At 39.1% G+C, this 17,946-nt stretch overlaps 1 protein-coding gene and 1 non-coding gene across 6 annotated transcripts in view; both read right to left on the reverse strand.

The window, feature by feature from the left end:
- Positions 1 to 17,946, reverse strand: part of LOC109412193 (uncharacterized) — a 265,092-nt gene that overhangs the window by 51,842 nt on the left and 195,304 nt on the right. The window lies entirely within an intron of this gene.
- On the reverse strand, positions 4,647 to 4,718 carry Trnaa-agc (transfer RNA alanine (anticodon AGC)). Its single transcript has one exon. It is a non-coding gene; the product is annotated as a tRNA-Ala (tRNA).

The raw sequence follows: 17,946 nt of genomic DNA on the forward strand, positions 1-17,946 counted from the left end.
ACTTTACTAAGTCTTAGGGTTCATGTATTCCAATCTACAGATCAACCATGGTTTTTGAAGTTGATTCGTTGTACAAAAACACGTTTAAATATATACAGATAGGCTCAAGGACTGATTACCGATGTGTATGAGATATCCCAAGATCTCCAAAACATTTTTGAGCTCAGATGATTTGATCTACTAAATCAACCAAGACTAGGAAGATCTTAACGTATGTTTTCATGTATAATACAAACCTAGAAAGATTCACTATATCCAAAGACTAACTTGTACTATTTTTTGTTTGTGTTCATGAGTGTTCAGCAGTCATTCTATGTTCTCCAAACTGTTCGTAAGTTAAGATCAACGATGGGCAATCCAGTTTCTAGAAATTACAACGCACTGCTTTTTTTAAGCTTTATAGATAAACCAAGAGCTTAGAACTTCTCAATCTATGCAATTGTTGAAATAAACTAGATATTCTTGATTCCATACGAAATAACAGCTACGAACTTAAGTAGAAATACCTTTACAGTGATCATTTTCCGTGCTGTACCAATAGGATTACCATACTCAATAGAGTTATACGTACCTGGAAAGAGAAGAAATGAAAAATTGTAAGTTTTTTTGTTACTTGCGCTCAACCAAATGCTAATTAATTTGAAGAACGGATGAAATCTTTAGACCATCCTAAAAGATCAGCAAGCTTATTGCACGAAAAAAAAGTGATGAATTGCCAATTTATTCCACCGGTCGGCTAGACAAGATCGGCATCGGCCCCATCTACTAGGCAGGTACTAACTACAAATTGCTCAAAATCAATCATCCATCGTCGATCCGTTCGACCATCCGTCCTACCTCGCCGCCCCTCACTCGTCAATCTCTTCCACTCACACACCGCGATCATCCCACCACTGACAGAGATCTAATCATCGCGCGCGGTTTTGAACCTGACTGCCAAACGAAGAAGATTCATGGTCAAAACGCTCGTTCCAACAGACCGATCTTCCAAGCAACCAACCAACCGCAGTCTACCGGAGCTGCACACATTAATTTCATCGCCAATTCGTGACTTACATTGTTAAACCAATCTTCCTCCCCTTTCACGGCTCAGGCTGAGGAGCCCGGTACCGTACCATGTTGGGGGCTGCACCACAACACTTCTTTTCTTTGCACAGGCAAAGAGAACCGGTTTATGGGTGATCGTACCTACGAGAGGACCAGCACCAGTCAGCGGGTGGCGGCATTGCATCTCTAGGGTTTTTGGCACAGTGAAAAATAAAAGTGGTAGAGCAGGTCGTTTAACGAACAAAAATGGTTTAAATGGATAGAAAGTTGCTTAACTGGCAGCACTGGATTGGAAGAAACACTAAAAAAGGAGTTTCGGTCGGGATTTGAACACTGGTCGATGGAGTGAGAGTCACGCATGATCGCTTTCGACCGTATTGTACCATATTGAAACAAGAGCAATCAGCTAGGCTAGAAACTTGGTCCTTCTGTCTTTTGTCTTCTGCCTTATACCTCTGTTACTCGATTTCTGTATTACATCTTGGAGCGTGTCTTCTTTATACTAGTTTCTTCTCTTTTCTATCGTCTGACTTTTATCTTTTTTTTCTATTTTCTTTCTTCTATCTTCTATCGTCTATCTACTTCATCTGTCTTTTATGTTCCAGATTCTAACTTTTCTATCTTCTCTCTTTTTTCTACTTTCTCAAATTCAAATTTTGTTATCTTACATCTTCCATCATCTGTATTCTACTTTCTGTCTCTTGGATTTTGTCTTCTATCTTATATCTTCTATTTCAGATTTTCTATCTGATTTCTATCTGCTGCCTTTTTCTTCCCATGTACGATCTTCTCCAAGTTATCTCCTATCTTCTATTTTCTGTATTCTAGTCGTTGTCTTCTGTCCACTGACTTATATCCTCTGTCTTTTTTTTAAGTATCTTCTTTTATCTGCAGTCTATGAACTGTTTTCTATCTTCTATTTTCAAATCTTTTGTCTTCTGTTTTTCATCTTCTGTCACATTTTTCTATCTTCCATATCTATCTCCGAAGTAACTATTATCACCTACCTATTTTTATCGTCTCTTGTATCTCTTCAGATCATAGCTTCTATCCTCTGTCGTTATCCTTGTGCGTTCTGTATTCAATCATCTGCCTACTATGTTCTATCTTGTCAACAATTTCTTGTCTGCTGTCGTCTAACTGTTTTTGTGCTCTTCTTCCATTTCCTTTCTACTATCTTCAGCTTTATATTTTTCCTCTCCTTTTATATCTTCTATCTTGCGTTATCCAGCTTCTGTTTCTATCTTTTATGTTACATCTTCTGTTTTTTTTTAATCTTCTTTTCCTTTCTATGTTCTCTCTTCTGACTTATATCTTCTCTTTTCTATTTACTCTCTTCGATCTTTTTCTGTTATCTTACATCTTTTGTCATCTATTTTCTCTCTGTCTTCTATCTTCTGTCGTTGGTCTTATGCTTTCTATCTTGTCAACATTTTTTTTGTCTGCTGTCGCCTAACAATTTTCTACTCCTTTTTATTTTCTTTGTGGCAGATAGCCTTATATTTTTCTTCCTTATTTTCCATCTTCTATCTTCTGTCATCCAGCTTCTGTTTCTGCCTTTAGTATTACATCTTGTGTATTCTTCTTTTCCTTTCTATGTTCTCTCTTCAAATTTATAGCTTTTTTTTCTAATTACTCTCTTCGATTTTTTATCTATTATCTTTTGTCATCTATTTTATCTTTTTGCCGTCTATCTTCTGTCTGTCGTTTGGTCTTACGCTTTCTATCTTCTATCCTCTGCCTCTATAATCTATCTTGTCATAATTTTTTTTCTACTCTTCTTCTATTTTTTTTATATTTTTTGCATTATATTTTTCTCTTAATTTTTTATCTTCTATTTTCTATCATCCCGCTTCTATTTCTGCCTATTATATTATAACTGTTGTTTTCTATTTTCTTACTTTCCCTTTCTATACTCTCTCTTCTGATTCATATCTTCTCAATTCTTTTTACTCTCTTCGATATTTTTTTTATCTTTTATCTTTTGTCAACTATTTTATCTCTCTGTCTACTATGTCCCACCTTGTGTTGTCTTCTGTATTCTATCTTCTCCTCTTCTCTCTTATGTTTTTTTTTTTCATTTTCTATCCTCTATCCTATGTCCTCTATGCTCTCACTTCTGTCCTCTATCTTCGGCCTGTTGTCTTCTAGCTTCTGTTTCATCTTCTGTCAGCGAGCCGACTTCCATCTTCTGAGCTCTAACTACTCCAATCCTGCTTTCTGTATTCCAGCTGTTGTTAATTGCCTTCTATCGTCTGTATTTGTTCTATATTCTATCTTCTGCCATCTGCCCTCTAACTACTATTTTCCATCTTCTATTTCTACGTCTTTCTTTTATCATCACACTTTCCTATATCTTCCTACTTCTGTTTCCTAGCTTTTGTCATCTCTCTATATTTTATTTCATAAGTTTTCGATCTTCTGCTTTCAATCTACTATTCCCTGCACGGAGAAAGTGAAAAACTCAAAATTAGGTACTTTTAAACTCAATTTTGAGTTCTTTTTCATCTCCCTTTTCATGCGCTCTTTCTATTGTTGTCAGAGAGTGAAGAGAGAAACACCCCAACTTTTGCAGTTCCGTGCGTCAAGCCAACACTGAGTTTCTAGCACAGTACTCAAATTTGAGTGAATACAACCTAGCCAAAATTTCGGTTGGGTGAAGAAAACTTAAAATTAGGTATTTTTTTTCACATGGAAGCAAGCGGGAACAACCCAACAAAAACATCGATTCCATCAACTCAAAATTGGCTTGACGCACGCAACCCCGAAGTTGGGTCGAAAGAACTCACTTTTGGGTAGTTTCGTCTCTCCGTGTGCCATCTATACTCTTTCCGGTAATATATTTTATGCCTATTGACGTCTAACTTTTACCATCTTTTATCTTCTGCCTTTTATTTTCGCTCTTTAAACCTTTCATTGGCTCTCTTCATTTTTTATCTTTTTTCTTCTGTCTCTGACCTCTATGTTTCATCTTCTGACTACTCTCTTTTCCTTTCTATTTTTTGTCTTATTTTTTAAATTTTCTATTTTCTGCGGTTTATATTGTATCTTCCACCTTCTATCTTCTTTCTATCCTTTTGTGTCGTCAATCTTCTCTCTCTCTATCTTTTATGTTCCTCCGTATGTCATTTTCTGTCTTCTATTTTCTCTCTGTTACTTTACCAGCTTCTGCCTTCTATCTTCTACCATCTGTCTCTGCACTATCTTCTGTCATCTATCTTCTGCCATTTTCCTTCTAGCTTTAGTTCCATTTTCTGCCAGCAGCCGATTCTCTGGCTTCCATCTATCTCCTATTTTCTGTACCCTAGCTGCTGTCGTTTGCCTTTTTTCCTCTGCCTTTTTTTATATTCTATCTTCTGTCATCTGCCTTCTATCTACTGTTTAACATCTTGTATTTTTTTCTACTTTCTATCTACTACTCTCTGCTTTCTATGTTCTATTTTATCATTTATTTTGTTTTTCTGTCAACTCTTTTATGACTCACTTGAAGTGCAAATTTTCGGTAATACCAATCCGTGTGGTCAAATTATGAAATTCAAATAACTCAACGTACATATGTACAGATGGGTAAATTATTGATTAAATTGGGAAAAAATCCACAGCTCAGGTGAGATTTGAACTCACGACCCTTATTCGCTAGACAAGTGCTTTACCAACTAAGCTACCGAGCCAATTAATGACCCGACAACTTAGTTGTCATAAGGTTCAATTCTAATCTCATCGATCTATATCATCTTCCCCTAAACCGCAAATATAACCATCTCTGTTGTACATATGTACGAAGAGCGAAAGCGATTTGTTTATTGTTTGAAACTGTTTGCCTATCGTACAGGCAACGCTTCCTCAACCACTTGTAGAGGAAGAACAATGCTACCTGGAAGGCGATCAAACGCGTCGTTCGCATTCTATTTGATACGACGGGTAACTACGTAGAGGTAGATGCTCGAAAACGACTCACGTGAAGTGCAAATTTTCGGTAATACCAATCCGTGTGGTCAAATTATGAAATTCAAATAACTCAACGTACATACCTATGTACAGATGGGTAAATTATTGGTTAAATTGGGAAAAAATCCACAGCTCAGGTGGCATTGTTCTTCCTCTACAAGTGGTTGAGGAAGCGTTGCCTGTACGATAGGCAAACAGTTTCAAACAATAAACAAATCGCTTTCGCTCTTCGTACATATGTACAACAGAGATGGTTATATTTGCGGTTTAGGGGAAGATGATATAGATCGATGAGATTAGAATTGAACCTTATGACAACTAAGTTGTCGGGTCATTAATTGGCTCGGTAGCTTAGTTGGTAAAGCACTTGTCTAGCGAATAAGGGTCGTGAGTTCAAATCTCACCTGAGCTGTGGATTTTTTCCCAATTTAACCAATAATTTACCCATCTGTACATATGTACGTTGAGTTATTTGAATTTCATAACTCTTTTATATTTTCTGCCCTCTATCTCTTTCCACCCTTCATTTACTTTTTTCAATTGTTTTTTATCTTCATTCTTTTGTCTCTGCCGTCTTCGTTCTATCATCTGACTACTCTCTTTTCCTTTCTATTTTTTGTCTTAGTTTTTATCTTCATTCTTCTGCCTTTTATCTTTTATCTTGTATCCTTCACCTCCCAACTTCTACCTACCCTTTTATATTATCTAACTTCTCTTTTCTACTACTCTGTTCATTTTTGTAGCTTCTATTTGCTGTCGTCTATCTTCTTTCTTTATCTTTTATGTTCCACCTTATGAGTCTCCTGTCTTTTATTTTCTCTCGGCTACTTTTCCATCTTCTGCCTTCTATCTTCTATCCCATGTATTCTCTCGCTATCTTCTGCTTTCTATGTTTAAGCTTTCGTTCTCAATCTTCTCTGTTCTATTTTCGATTTATTATTTGTCTTCTATATGTTGCCCTCCATCTTCTGTGTTATGTTTCCTGTTTTCTATCTATGTTTATTTTCTAGCTTCTGCCTATATTTTCTAGCTTTTTCTTCCATTTGGTGCCATCAGTTTTATATCGCCTCTATATCATCATCGCCTCTTTATCTTCTATGTACCTTTTGTTCTACATTTTGCCCTCCATCTACTAGCTCCTGTTTTCTGCCCTCTATTTTCAGACTTCTAGCTATTTTTTTCTATTTCCCTATCATCTGTCTTTCGCCTTCTACATTTTATTTTCGATTTTCTATCTTCCATCTATCTGGTTTCAATATTCAGTTTTTTTTGTATTCTGTCATCTGCACTAAATCTACTATTTCCTGTTCTATTTTTTGATCTTTTGTAGTGAGTCTTCCATCTTCTATCTTCTTTCTTCTACAATCAGTCTTCTATCTTCTGCTACCTTTCTTCAATCCTTTTTTCCGGTATGCTATCTTTTCATTTCTATTTCTAACTTCTATCATCTGTCTTTCATTTTTTGTCTTCCTTTCTATATTTTGTCTATCTTTCCGCTTTTCTATTTTCTCTCTTAAATTTCTTATTTCGTTCATCATCTACCTTCTGATTGTTAGCTTCTATCTTCTACATTCTATTTTCGATTTTGTTTTATCTGATATCGTCTGTTATCAATCCTACATCAGTCTGCTGCCTTCTATATTTTGCCCACTATCGTATTTTTTATATTGTATCTTTTATTTTTACTTTTTTGTCTTCTGTGTTTGATTTTCTATTTTCTCTCTTCTGTCACTCGCTTTCTATCTTTTCTCTTCTACATTCTACCTGCTCTCTTTCAGTTTTCTCTTCTATTTTATATCTTTGATCTTCTGTTTTCTATCTTCTTTATCCTCTCTTCTATCTTCACTCTCTTATTTTGAATTTTATATTTTGTATCTCTACTGTAGCCAATTCATTCCCTATTCTGTCATTTCCATATGTCACGAATTATTTATATCCTCCTTATTATCTTTTATGTTTTATGCCTTTGTTTTTTTTTAAATCTTCTGTGCCCTTATACTGTATCTTTTCTGTCCGTCTGTGTATATTCTGTTAGAGAATATTTTTATTTTTTTCTATCTTTTTGTACTTTCCGTATCTGTTTTCTGTACCTGTAACTTCTGTATCCCTTTTTACTTATGTATCTACTTTTCTGTCTTTTATACCTACATTTTTTATCTTTAACATCTTCTAATGTATTCTATTTTCTATTTTTGATCATTTGTATTTTATCTTTTATTTAAAGTCATCAAGTTTTTATCGCATCTACTGTATGTTCTACCTTTTGCCTTCAGCTTCTTCTAGCTACTCTTTTCTGTCTTCTATCTATTTTCTGCTTTCTGTCTTCTATGGTCTATGTTCGATTTATTATCTTCCATCTTCTAGCGTCAAATATTTATATTCTATTCTATATTTTCTGTCTTATGTCTGTTGTATTCTGCCTACTTTCCTGTTTATTTATTTAATATTTTCTATCTTCAGTTTTCTAACCGTTATTGCCTATCTTATTATTTTTTGTTTATTTTTTGTCAACCGTCTTTCATTTTCTGTCTACTCTCTTTTATAATCTGCCTTCTATCTTCTGCAATCTTTCGTTTTCTGCAGTTTCTCTTACTTTCAAATTTCTCACATTTTCTGCAGCTTTCGTTTATTCCAAATTACTTGTATTTTCTCGATGTTATTTTGTCTTTTCTATTTTATGTATTATTTGTATCCTCTTGGGTCTCTTTTATCCACAAAATCTACTGTTTCTTATGTATCTTTTTTTTTAAACTTCCGCATGTTTTGCATCTTCAAAATTCTTTATATTTCTGTGATCTTCGGTGTCTTTTGAAAGAAATGCATCTTCTGTTCATTTGACTTCTTTTATATCCACTGTTTCTCATATATCTACTCTTTTTTCTGAAGAAATTCGTGAAGCACTCTCAGGAACAAAAATCAGGAGAACTGTCCAGTGGAATTCTAGGAGAAACTCCTGAAGGAGTCTCTGAAAAACTAAGGCATCTCTGGAGAAAATCCTGTAAGAATCGTTACAGAAATTCATGAAGGAATTCGAGACAATTCAGCGGGAGTACCTAGACGAATTTTGAGCGAAGAAGAAACGGTATGAATCTTTGAAGAAATAACTGGAGGAATCACTGTAGGAATTGCTCGAGAAATCTCTGTAAGAATTCTTGGAGCGATCTTGGCAAAATCTCAAATTTTGGAGATATGTCTCGAGAAATTTCAGAGATTTTCTGAAGAAATTTCTAGAGTAATCTCTAGAGAAAATTTAGAAACATTTTATGGATAAAATGACACAAAGACATGTCTGGGGGAATCTATTGGGAAGATCCTTGCGCAATATCAGGTGAAATAATTGAAGGAATTGCAGGCACAATCCCTAGAGGCAATCAAGAGAAATCTCTTGAGGCATTCCTGGCCAAAACTCTAAAGGAATTCCTCAAAAATCACAGAATAAGTTCAGGGAGCAATTCTAGGAAAAAAATTTGGATAAAAGTTCTGAAAGAATCTCTACAAAAACATCCTGGATAATTCCTTGAACATAGTCTTGGAGAAATCTCGATGACAAATCCAAAGGGAATTTCAGGAGCAATTTCTCAAGGCATTTCTAGAGTAGAAGAATGCATGTAGGAATTCCTGGAGAAAACCTAGGGAGAATCAGTGAAAGAATTCGTGGAGAAACTTCTAGAGGAATTCCTGGAGTAATTCGTTGTGAAATTCCCAGAGGAATTCTTGGAGGAATTGCTAGAGGCAGGGGTTCTCAAACTTTTTGCTACCGCGGCGCCTTTTGAAATTTTCAAAAATGTCGCGGCGCACCAACAACTTTTTGTAAAGAATTTTAACAATTTTAACAACTTCAGTTCAAAATTTCAAATAAAAAACGTTAAAAAATCTTTCAATGTCATATTTTCTTATAATTAAAAAAAAAAAAGATTTTTAAAATGCTTCTTAAAGAAAAATTGCTTGAAGATTCACAGAACTTAACACAAATTTTAGGTTTCTGGAGGACTGCATTGCAAAGCTTTTAAAATTGTTAAATAAAGCACGTAGATTACCAAATTTTGGGGAAAATATATATAAAAATGTTCAGAAGCTGTCAAGACGGCTGACAGTGACGGTGTGGGGTCATTTTTTTGTATGCGGAGGAACACAACTAAAAAAAGACGGTTTTCAGAATCATTGACAAAATCGACATATAAATTGTTACAGATTTTTTTACGATTACGATAGTGATGTAAGTAAAAATATCGTCCCAGAACGTTTGAGACAGCACGAAGACCTGGAGATTGACAGCAATTATAGATGACAATATTATGGAAAAAACTTCAAAAAAGTTTGTTGAAATATTAACTTTGAATTACAAGCCATTGATAAAATCGAAAACTAAGCAAAATGAAATGAAAAGTTTAACAATTTGAGAGTCTTTACAAAAATTTTCGAAATGCCGAAAATTTAATTTTTTTTTTTTGGAAAAATCTAGATGTTTCATGATAATATTAGAAATTCCGGAAAACACTCGTGGACTTTGGAATGTTTACTTTTTAATTGAAAATTTTGAAGAGGGAAAACCACCAGGGAATACAAAATAGGCTATGAGATGACACTAGTTTTACTAAATAAAACATAAACAACAAAAAAGAGTTTATTCTTTGTGTTTTGACTCAAGAGCCTGCGGCGCACCTGAGAGATGTTCACGGCGCACCAGGGCGCCGCGGCGCACAGTTTGGGAAGCACTGGCTAGAGGAATTCTTGGGGGAATTCCTGAAGAAATCTCTGGAGCTACTTCTAAGTTTCCTGTATCTTTTATGTGGTCCGCATCTCCCACATTTTCTGTTTTTACGTCATCTTCCTCCAAGTTTTTTTGTAACTTATGTTACTTCTATATTCCTTGCATCTTCTGTAAGATCCATATCTCCCATATTCACCGGTTTCACATCTTCTCTGTAACTTTTGTTGCTTCTATGTCCTGTATCTTCTTTAAGAACTACATCTTCTATGTTTTCTGTTTTCGCACCTTCTCTAACTTAGTTCGTCTGTAATTTTTCTGTCTTCTGCTAGTGCTACTTCTAAGTTTCTTGTATCTTCTATAAGGTCCATATCCACTACATTCTCTGATTTTTGACTTTTCTATCTTACTTCTGCTGAAGCTTCTGTTACTTCTAGGTTCGCTGTATCTTCTGTAAGGTCCATGTCTGCCACATTATGTGATTTGTCGTCTTCGCTATCTTAGTTCTTCTATTACTCCTGTACCTTCAGCTGTTTAAATGTTTCCTGTATTTTCTGTAAGGTCTTCATCTCCCAATGCTTCTTCTCTATCAAAGTTCTTCTGTACACACCAAACGCTTTCAGCAATATTTTTCTGAATTTTGCCGAGCTGAAAGGTCTAGCAAATTTTTTTGCTGAACTTTCAGCAAAGTTAGCATATTCTCTGGTTTCACTCTTTCTCTATCCTAGTTTTTTTCTGTTTTCACCTAATAATACCTCTAAGTATCTCATATCTTCTTCTTCTGTAAGGTTCATATCCACCACTTCCTATTTTTTCGTTTTCTCTTTCTTAGTTCTTCTGAATCTTCTGCTTCTTCTAAGTCTCTGTATCCTCTGTAAGGTGCAGATCTACAACATTCTCTGGTTTTACGTCTTCTCTATTTCAGTTCTTATGTAACTACTTTGTCTTCAGCTATTTCTATGTATTGTGTATCTTCTGTAAGGTTCATTTCACCTCTATTCTCTGGTTTTGCGTCTTCTCTATCTTCGTTCTTCTGTTGCATCTCTATCTTCTGCTACTTCTAAATTTCCTGTATCTTCTGTAAGGTCCATATCTCAGTTGTTTTCTAGTGTTATGTCTTCTCCTACTTAATTCTCCTGTAACTTTAGTTCCATCGTCATATTTTGTATCCTCGATTTCTATAGTATCTTACGTATGAACTCTGAATTTTCTGAATCTTCCGCATGTACTGTACCTTCTGCATCTTTTGCATCTCAGGTAGTTAAAATTAAGAACACACCTCCGGCAGTTATAACTATTATTTTTCACTGTGCAGCATCGATGCACTTGGTCATGGCGCGTCCGTCATCACCGCAGCCGCCACGACCGTGCTCGATCTTGACCATATTTGGTCCAAATAGGCATCGACGCGACGCCGCGTCGCGCCGCACCATCACCACCCTAGTCAACGTGACTCGTCCGTGTCGGTTCAATTTGGACTCACTGGGCTGGTGCGGCCGGAGTCTATGCGGGGTGGAAATTCTTTCCACTAGAAAACCGTTAGAGAACCCAGACTGAAGATCTGCTCGGTGCGGTCCGGTAGTCTCGGTCTCGGGCATTTGGACAGAATCGTGACTTAACGGTCTTCCGGAGCGCACGACCTCGACGCGAAAAGGTTCTCGGCCGCTCGGTTCGAACCTCCCCTCGACCTTAGTTAGTAGCGGAGAGGGAGAGGGAGAGCGAGAGACCTATCGAACTCGGAAGTGTGAAATGTTGTTTCACTCCGAGATGCCGAGATTGAGATGTAGCAATCGATTAACGACTGCGGGGAATGTCTGTCTGGTTAGGGAAGTGTAATAAGCGCGCGCTCACCTGATCTTGCCTCGGAAATGGTTCGAAACGACTTCGACTTTGTATGGATGGGGAGATTTTACTCGCGTTCCCGCGTTCTGATTCGAGACCCTCCTATAACGGAGATGTAAACATGTTTATTGTGATTACCGCCACCACCACCACCGCCGCCGCAATAAAGCCGGAAAGGAACGGTCGAGGTTATTGGATTGGGGGTTGTAAAACGACGAACGACGGCCCTAAATCGGAGATAATTCGACGAGCTACAAAAGAGGAAAAAACGCCTCGCAACGTGCGTCGGTGATGGGATTCGAACCCGTGACCTTGACGTGGCGGCTGTCCGCCATCGATTGCGCTACGTCATTTTAGCGTACCAAGAAATAACATCACCTCACCACCAGATTATTGAAGATTTTGATTTCGATCAAAAGAATCCGTGTGTCGCCGTCGTAAGTGACGATCTCAATTCGACCACCCCTACCGGCCGAAGCCAATCAATGCATATCGTCGATACCTACTCGGAGGAACAAAACTGCGCATTTATTATGCTTCGGTGCGATTGGATGCACTCGTTTCTTCTCGCTTCTCACACTTGCTGCTGCTGGGCCGTGCCGTGCCGGACGCTGCAGCCAGCGTCCAGCCAGGAGCAGACCGCACCGACGAGCAACCATTCGAGACGATTAAGATGGAAAAACAAGAGTAGGTACTACGTCTCACTCAGACCCGGTCCGGTGTTGGAGTACTTGCAACTATTGTTGGTGGTGACCCGAGCAAAAATTTACTAACATTGGTCACATATCATATGCATTGGTGAGCTCGTTCCATGTTTTGTTTAAAACTGTAAACCCGTTATAATCTTTAGAAGATCAGGGTTCAACACTGAATTCATGTTGGATTGTCATCTCAGTTAGAGAATGGTCACCAGAAAGAACAAAATTGGTGAGCTCGTTCCATACTATTATTTGAAACTCCAAATCCTGAAAGAAAAAACTTCATCTCGGGCACCCCCTTCACTTGAGAGAGCGTGCGAAAGAATCCGATGTCGACCGCGACATCGTCGTCGTCCCCATTCGAGTGTAACACTCACTAATCGAACCAACAACAACCAATAATGCGGCGCAGTTCAGCAGCAGCAGCAGCAACAACAACAGCAGCCGGCAGCAATTAAGAAACAGCAAAACACAACAAACCCTGTCCAATGAGGAGAAGATTGCAGTGATTCAGAAAGGCTACTCGGAATTTCTTCAAAGGAGAATTAGTGCAACCACAAATCGCTTTACTGGAGTGCTAGCCGGCCGCACAGACGCGCCGGCGGTTCTCCAAAGACTCTTGAAAAGTGCCTAAAATGTTGGTGCCCATCAACGATACGCACGCGCCCGAGCGCGTGCGGAGGTTCTTTGGTACATACCAAGTTCTTTGAAATGGAAATTTTGGAATCAGGTGTGGTCCCACGGTTAAGAGGCGGTTTGGCGAGTGACCTTGGAGGAGGCAAAGAATGTCGGAACTCCTAAATTGGTATGAAATAAAAGAATTTAAAACATGCCATTTCTATGAGCGACATAGGAAACAATGAGCGACTAGTCGTCCACTTACGTTTTCAAATTGAAATTTATTTCTATGCTGTTTCAAATAATACTTCAATCAGGGTCGCTAATCCCAAACTAAAGGAGGGCATACATAATCTTGTTCAGCTGGTACACTTTGATCATGCTAAAATATGTATTGATTTTACTGCTCTTATCCTCGGTGACTATGTTCCATTCAAATGTTCGTCAAAGTACTTCTTCCACATTTCAAAATTTTAACAGCGATGCCTCGCAAGAACGTTTGTGCCTCGTAACCATAAAAAATAATTAGATTTTATATTTGAGAAATGCCTGGAGGAATTTTTTGAATCCTAGAGGAATCTATGACGAAGCTCTTGGAGATTTATCTAAAGAAAATGCTGGAAGAATTTTAGAAGGAATATTTTTAGAAATTCATCTTAAGGATACGTGGAAATTTTTTTGTAGTTTTTTTTGAAAAAATCGTGAAGGAATCTACAGAAAAATTCCTGGAGATAATTTCGAAAAAAATGCTGGAAGAACCTCTGGAGAAATTCATGAAGAAATATCATGACGTTTTTTTTAAAGACATTCACTGTAAGTTCGAATTTTGTCTCTTTATACATTAGTATCAAATATTTAGCTGAAAATGTGTATCTATTGGCGAAGCAAACAAACCAACCGGATTTTGTGAGGATAGAACCTCGTCCAATGGGAGTTTGTTGCTTCAGTTGCCTTGATCAATAGTGCCTGCATTGTACACATATCCCAACTAACATTATTGCTGTACAACAGATGAATAAACCGCTCTTAACAACTTAGGTTGGACGAGCTCGTAGTCTTCAAGCGGAAGACCACGTAGGTGGGGAAACCGTTTCGCCAAATCTCCATACTTTAGTGATTGTGAGGGTAGGACAAGCTGACTGACCGTCCGAGCATCGATCAACTTATGGCGGGTGGTACTACCTTTGCCAGAAATCTCCACCTGTACGCGAAGTGAATTTGGCTCTTTTCGCTTCACGTTCCCGGTCCACTGAAGAGTAAGGGGTTCTAGCTGACCACGAGCCCCAAGCTGCCTCGCAACGGACTCCTCCAGCAGAGTGTAGGAAGAACCCTCATCGATGAAGGCGAAAATTGTTTCAGTGAAACCGTCACAGAAGAGATCTACTGGAACGATGCGAAAGAGAGGCCACTTCCAATCCTTGGACGACACGTGGCTCGCAGACATTCCCACATTTTCAGGAAACGGAGAGGAGGTGTGGAGAAGAGTATTGTGCTTCTGGCGACACCCTTCAATGCCACACCCGTTCCAAGAGCGACACGGCCACTTGCCGTGACTATTCAGACATGTGCGACACAATGCCTTCTGCTGAACGAGTTTCCAGCGTTCGTCGACTGTCGCACTCTTGAACATTCTGCCACTCGATGTCCAGTCCGGCCGCACGCTACACAAGGCTTGCTGTTGTTTGCACTGGTGCCGGTGGACGGTCCACCAGATGCTGCAGGGGTCCGTTCCGCAGCATGAGCGTGAACGATCCCGATGTCCCTGGACTTCCGCTTGTCGCTTTTCGATGTTGCCGCCAGTGTAGGAAGCTCGAATGACACTTCGCTCGCTGCAGTTACCAGTCCTGACATGAAATCCGCAAATGTTTCCAGAGTTGCCTGTTGGTTCTTATTTTTGTAGATGGCCCAGTCTAATCGCAGGGATCCAGGCAGCTTTTCGACGAGCTCCTGCATCAATACCGGGTTCGAAAGATGACTCAACTGCTCGGCGGCTTTCAGGTGGTCCACCAGATTCTGTACCGAGAGTCCGAACTGGATCAGCGTCTCAAGTCGGTCATGTCTGGGCGCGGGAACCTGATGAATCTTGTTTAGCAGCGACCGAATAAGAAGCTCTGGACGTCCGTAAAGTGTGCGCAGGGTCTTCATGACGTGCGGAACACTTGCTGGTAGCAGCAGCCGGCTGCGTACGGACTCCAAGGCGTTGCCCTTCAAACACCGCTGCAGACGGACCAGGTTCTCCGCGTCTGAGTAGCCGCAGGTGGCAGTGGACTGTTCGAAGTTGGTGATAAAAATCGGCCAATCCTCAGGATTTCCTCCGAAGCTAGGGAGATCCTTTCCGAGAACTTGCCGCGCGGCAATTTGAACTTGTGTAAGTGTGTGTGGAATGCGTATAGTTGCTGGATCGTGACCGCTCCGTATCCCTGGAGCTGGTGGATTTGGGTATCGCGGAGGATTCGGCTGGATTGACAGCGCACCGAGATCGGGGAAATGAAGTGTTGGGTTGACGGGTTCGTCCAGTGGGTCCTGATCGACAGACTGCATATGGTCGTTGTCGTCGCCCTCCGTAGGTCCTTTCAATCCTCCAACATTCTTCTGCGAACTCAGCCACTTTATTCACCTTTTCGTCCGAGTCCGGAATAGAACCGCTTCTGCTACTCATCGACGCTGCCTGACGGATAATGGCTTGGCGTTTCTCCAGGGACTCCTTGCGGATCTGCATCTGCTTCCGCTTCAAATCCAGCTCCTCCTGCAGCTTTCGGTCACGGATGAGACTTTCCTCTTCCGCGAGACGACGTCTTTCTGCCAACTTACGTTCTTCCTCGAATAACTGCCGCTTCTTGATTTCTTCCTGCTCCTGAAGCTCCATCTCCATCAGCTGTTGTTCTTCCTCGACCAGCTTTAATTCTTCGGCCAACAACTTTTCCCGCACGCTTGAGCTGGAACTTTTCGGCGGGTCAGGAACCACTTTTCCTTTTTTCGAAGGTGCTTTGGAACTCGCCTTTGATCCCTTCGATTTTCGCTTTTCCTCGCCCGGAGCGAGAAAGACACCTTCGGCGGATGTTCCCTGCTTGGCCGAACATTGTTTGCAAACATACCTGACATTTGGTTGCTTCACTTCACTACCAACTCCGGCACATCCGAAGTGCTCCCAGCGTCGGCAAACGCCGCATTGGACCATCTCGCTCTCCGCAGCATCGGGCCGGTCGCAGGACTGGCAGTTCCGAGGGGATGTGTGTGGCTGGAATACACGATCTTCCATCCTTGCTAGCTACCACAAATATCTTGAAGATTGTGGGGTTAGGGTGCGCCAACTCTCGATAGCAAACTCAGGTTTACGTTAGATGTTAGCTTCAAGCTACAAAAGGGAATTTTATTTATGTTGCGAGTTTTAGACATGTGTAATGTAGTAATAAACTTACATATTTGGTGACCGCTATTAATGGGCTAACAAGAATGGGTCGAGTTTTCCTCGCCTGATGTACGTAATATCGATCACTCTATCCTAAATAGAACAAATCTGGCTCATCATAATTCATCGGTATGTTCAAAACTTACTTACGATAAACTTCAATAAAGCTACTAATAATCTACTTGGAGTTAATCTACTTGATAGAAAATCTGAATCCAGAAATATATTCGTACGGAATTATTTTGCACAAACTTTAGATGACAAAGCAGTTTTCTATATACGTGCTAAGAACCTGACGTTTCTTCCGCAATGTCATTCCTTATTCACTCCGTCAACGAGCAGCATAGCTCTGTGCCGAATAGTGTTGCCAGAATCAGGGAATCAGGTGTTAGAGCAAATCTGAGCCCGGATTCGGATTCAGCGGCCCAAAATCCTTCGGAGACACATAAGTTTGCTCTTGAGACAAAAAAATGTTGCGCTGTGTTATCAGAGATTTTTCCTCCTTTAAATCATAGGCGATTCTTTGAGTTATAATGACGTGGAGAACAGTGACAAGTTCATCATTTCTCCTTTAGTCAAATGGCGTTCGGCCAAATGGCTTGGATTCGGTATTTGAACAATAAATAAATTGCGTTCGCTCTTCGTTCGTACATATGTGCAAGTGAGATGGATATGTTTGCGATCAGGGGAAAGATTTGATTTTCCTTATAATTAAAATGCCGTGTCATTGATTGGCTTGGGTCCGTAAAGCACTTGTGTAACATATAAGGGTCGTGAGTGAAAATCTTACCTAAGCTGTAGATTTGTTCATAATTTCACTAATAATTTTTCCTTCTGTACATACATGTATGTACGTTGAGTTAATTAAAAATTTTAATTGATCGCACGGATAGATATAATGAAACTTTGCACATTGAGTAAGTGTGTGGTCTTGATTTTAAGGCTTATAATCACATTTACATCTGAAACAAAACCTTCCAGAATGATAGTTGTTTGTTGTTATGTATATTATTTCGCAAGCCATAAAGTGATTGCGTCGTAATGGCAAGAGTGGATGATTATCGAAGCACAGCCTAAAATGTTGTAAAATAATAACATGCACTAAAATCACTCTAACTTGGTTTCCCGCAAATTTCTGTAAAAAAGTTCGGTAGTATTCGCAAAAAAAGAGTCTAAACTAGCTTCCTAGACTGGTTGCAAATAAACCGTGAAATTGGAGTAAATATTGTTGTTGCTGGCAGCACTGCCATATGATGTCATTACAACTGAGCTATGTCAGGATGCGAAGCAATATACGAAGAAGAATGAGAATTTCAGAGAACTATCAAAGCAAGTCTGTTTAGTGATGTGAAAACACATGAAATTGTAATTGTATTAAATAATACCTAAATAATTGGAATAAATTGCTAAAATAGTATTCTACTTACAGCTACTTATTTACAAATAGATAGATATTTAACTAACCTAGTTATCACAGTTAAAATCACAGTAAGTTATCAGAACGTTAATAATTTGTTATTCTAACCTTAAAACCTACAAACACAGATGAACGAACACAGATGTTACGGGGGAATTTGATAATAATTCTATGTTAAGCGGAAGACCGATTTATGTAAGTACAATGTATAGATATAAGTGATTATTGAACTAAACATATAATTGAATTGCAGCTTTTA

This window comes from Aedes albopictus, chromosome 1 (assembly GCF_035046485.1).
Source record: "Aedes albopictus strain Foshan chromosome 1, AalbF5, whole genome shotgun sequence".
NCBI classification, from domain to species: domain Eukaryota; kingdom Metazoa; phylum Arthropoda; class Insecta; order Diptera; family Culicidae; genus Aedes; species Aedes albopictus.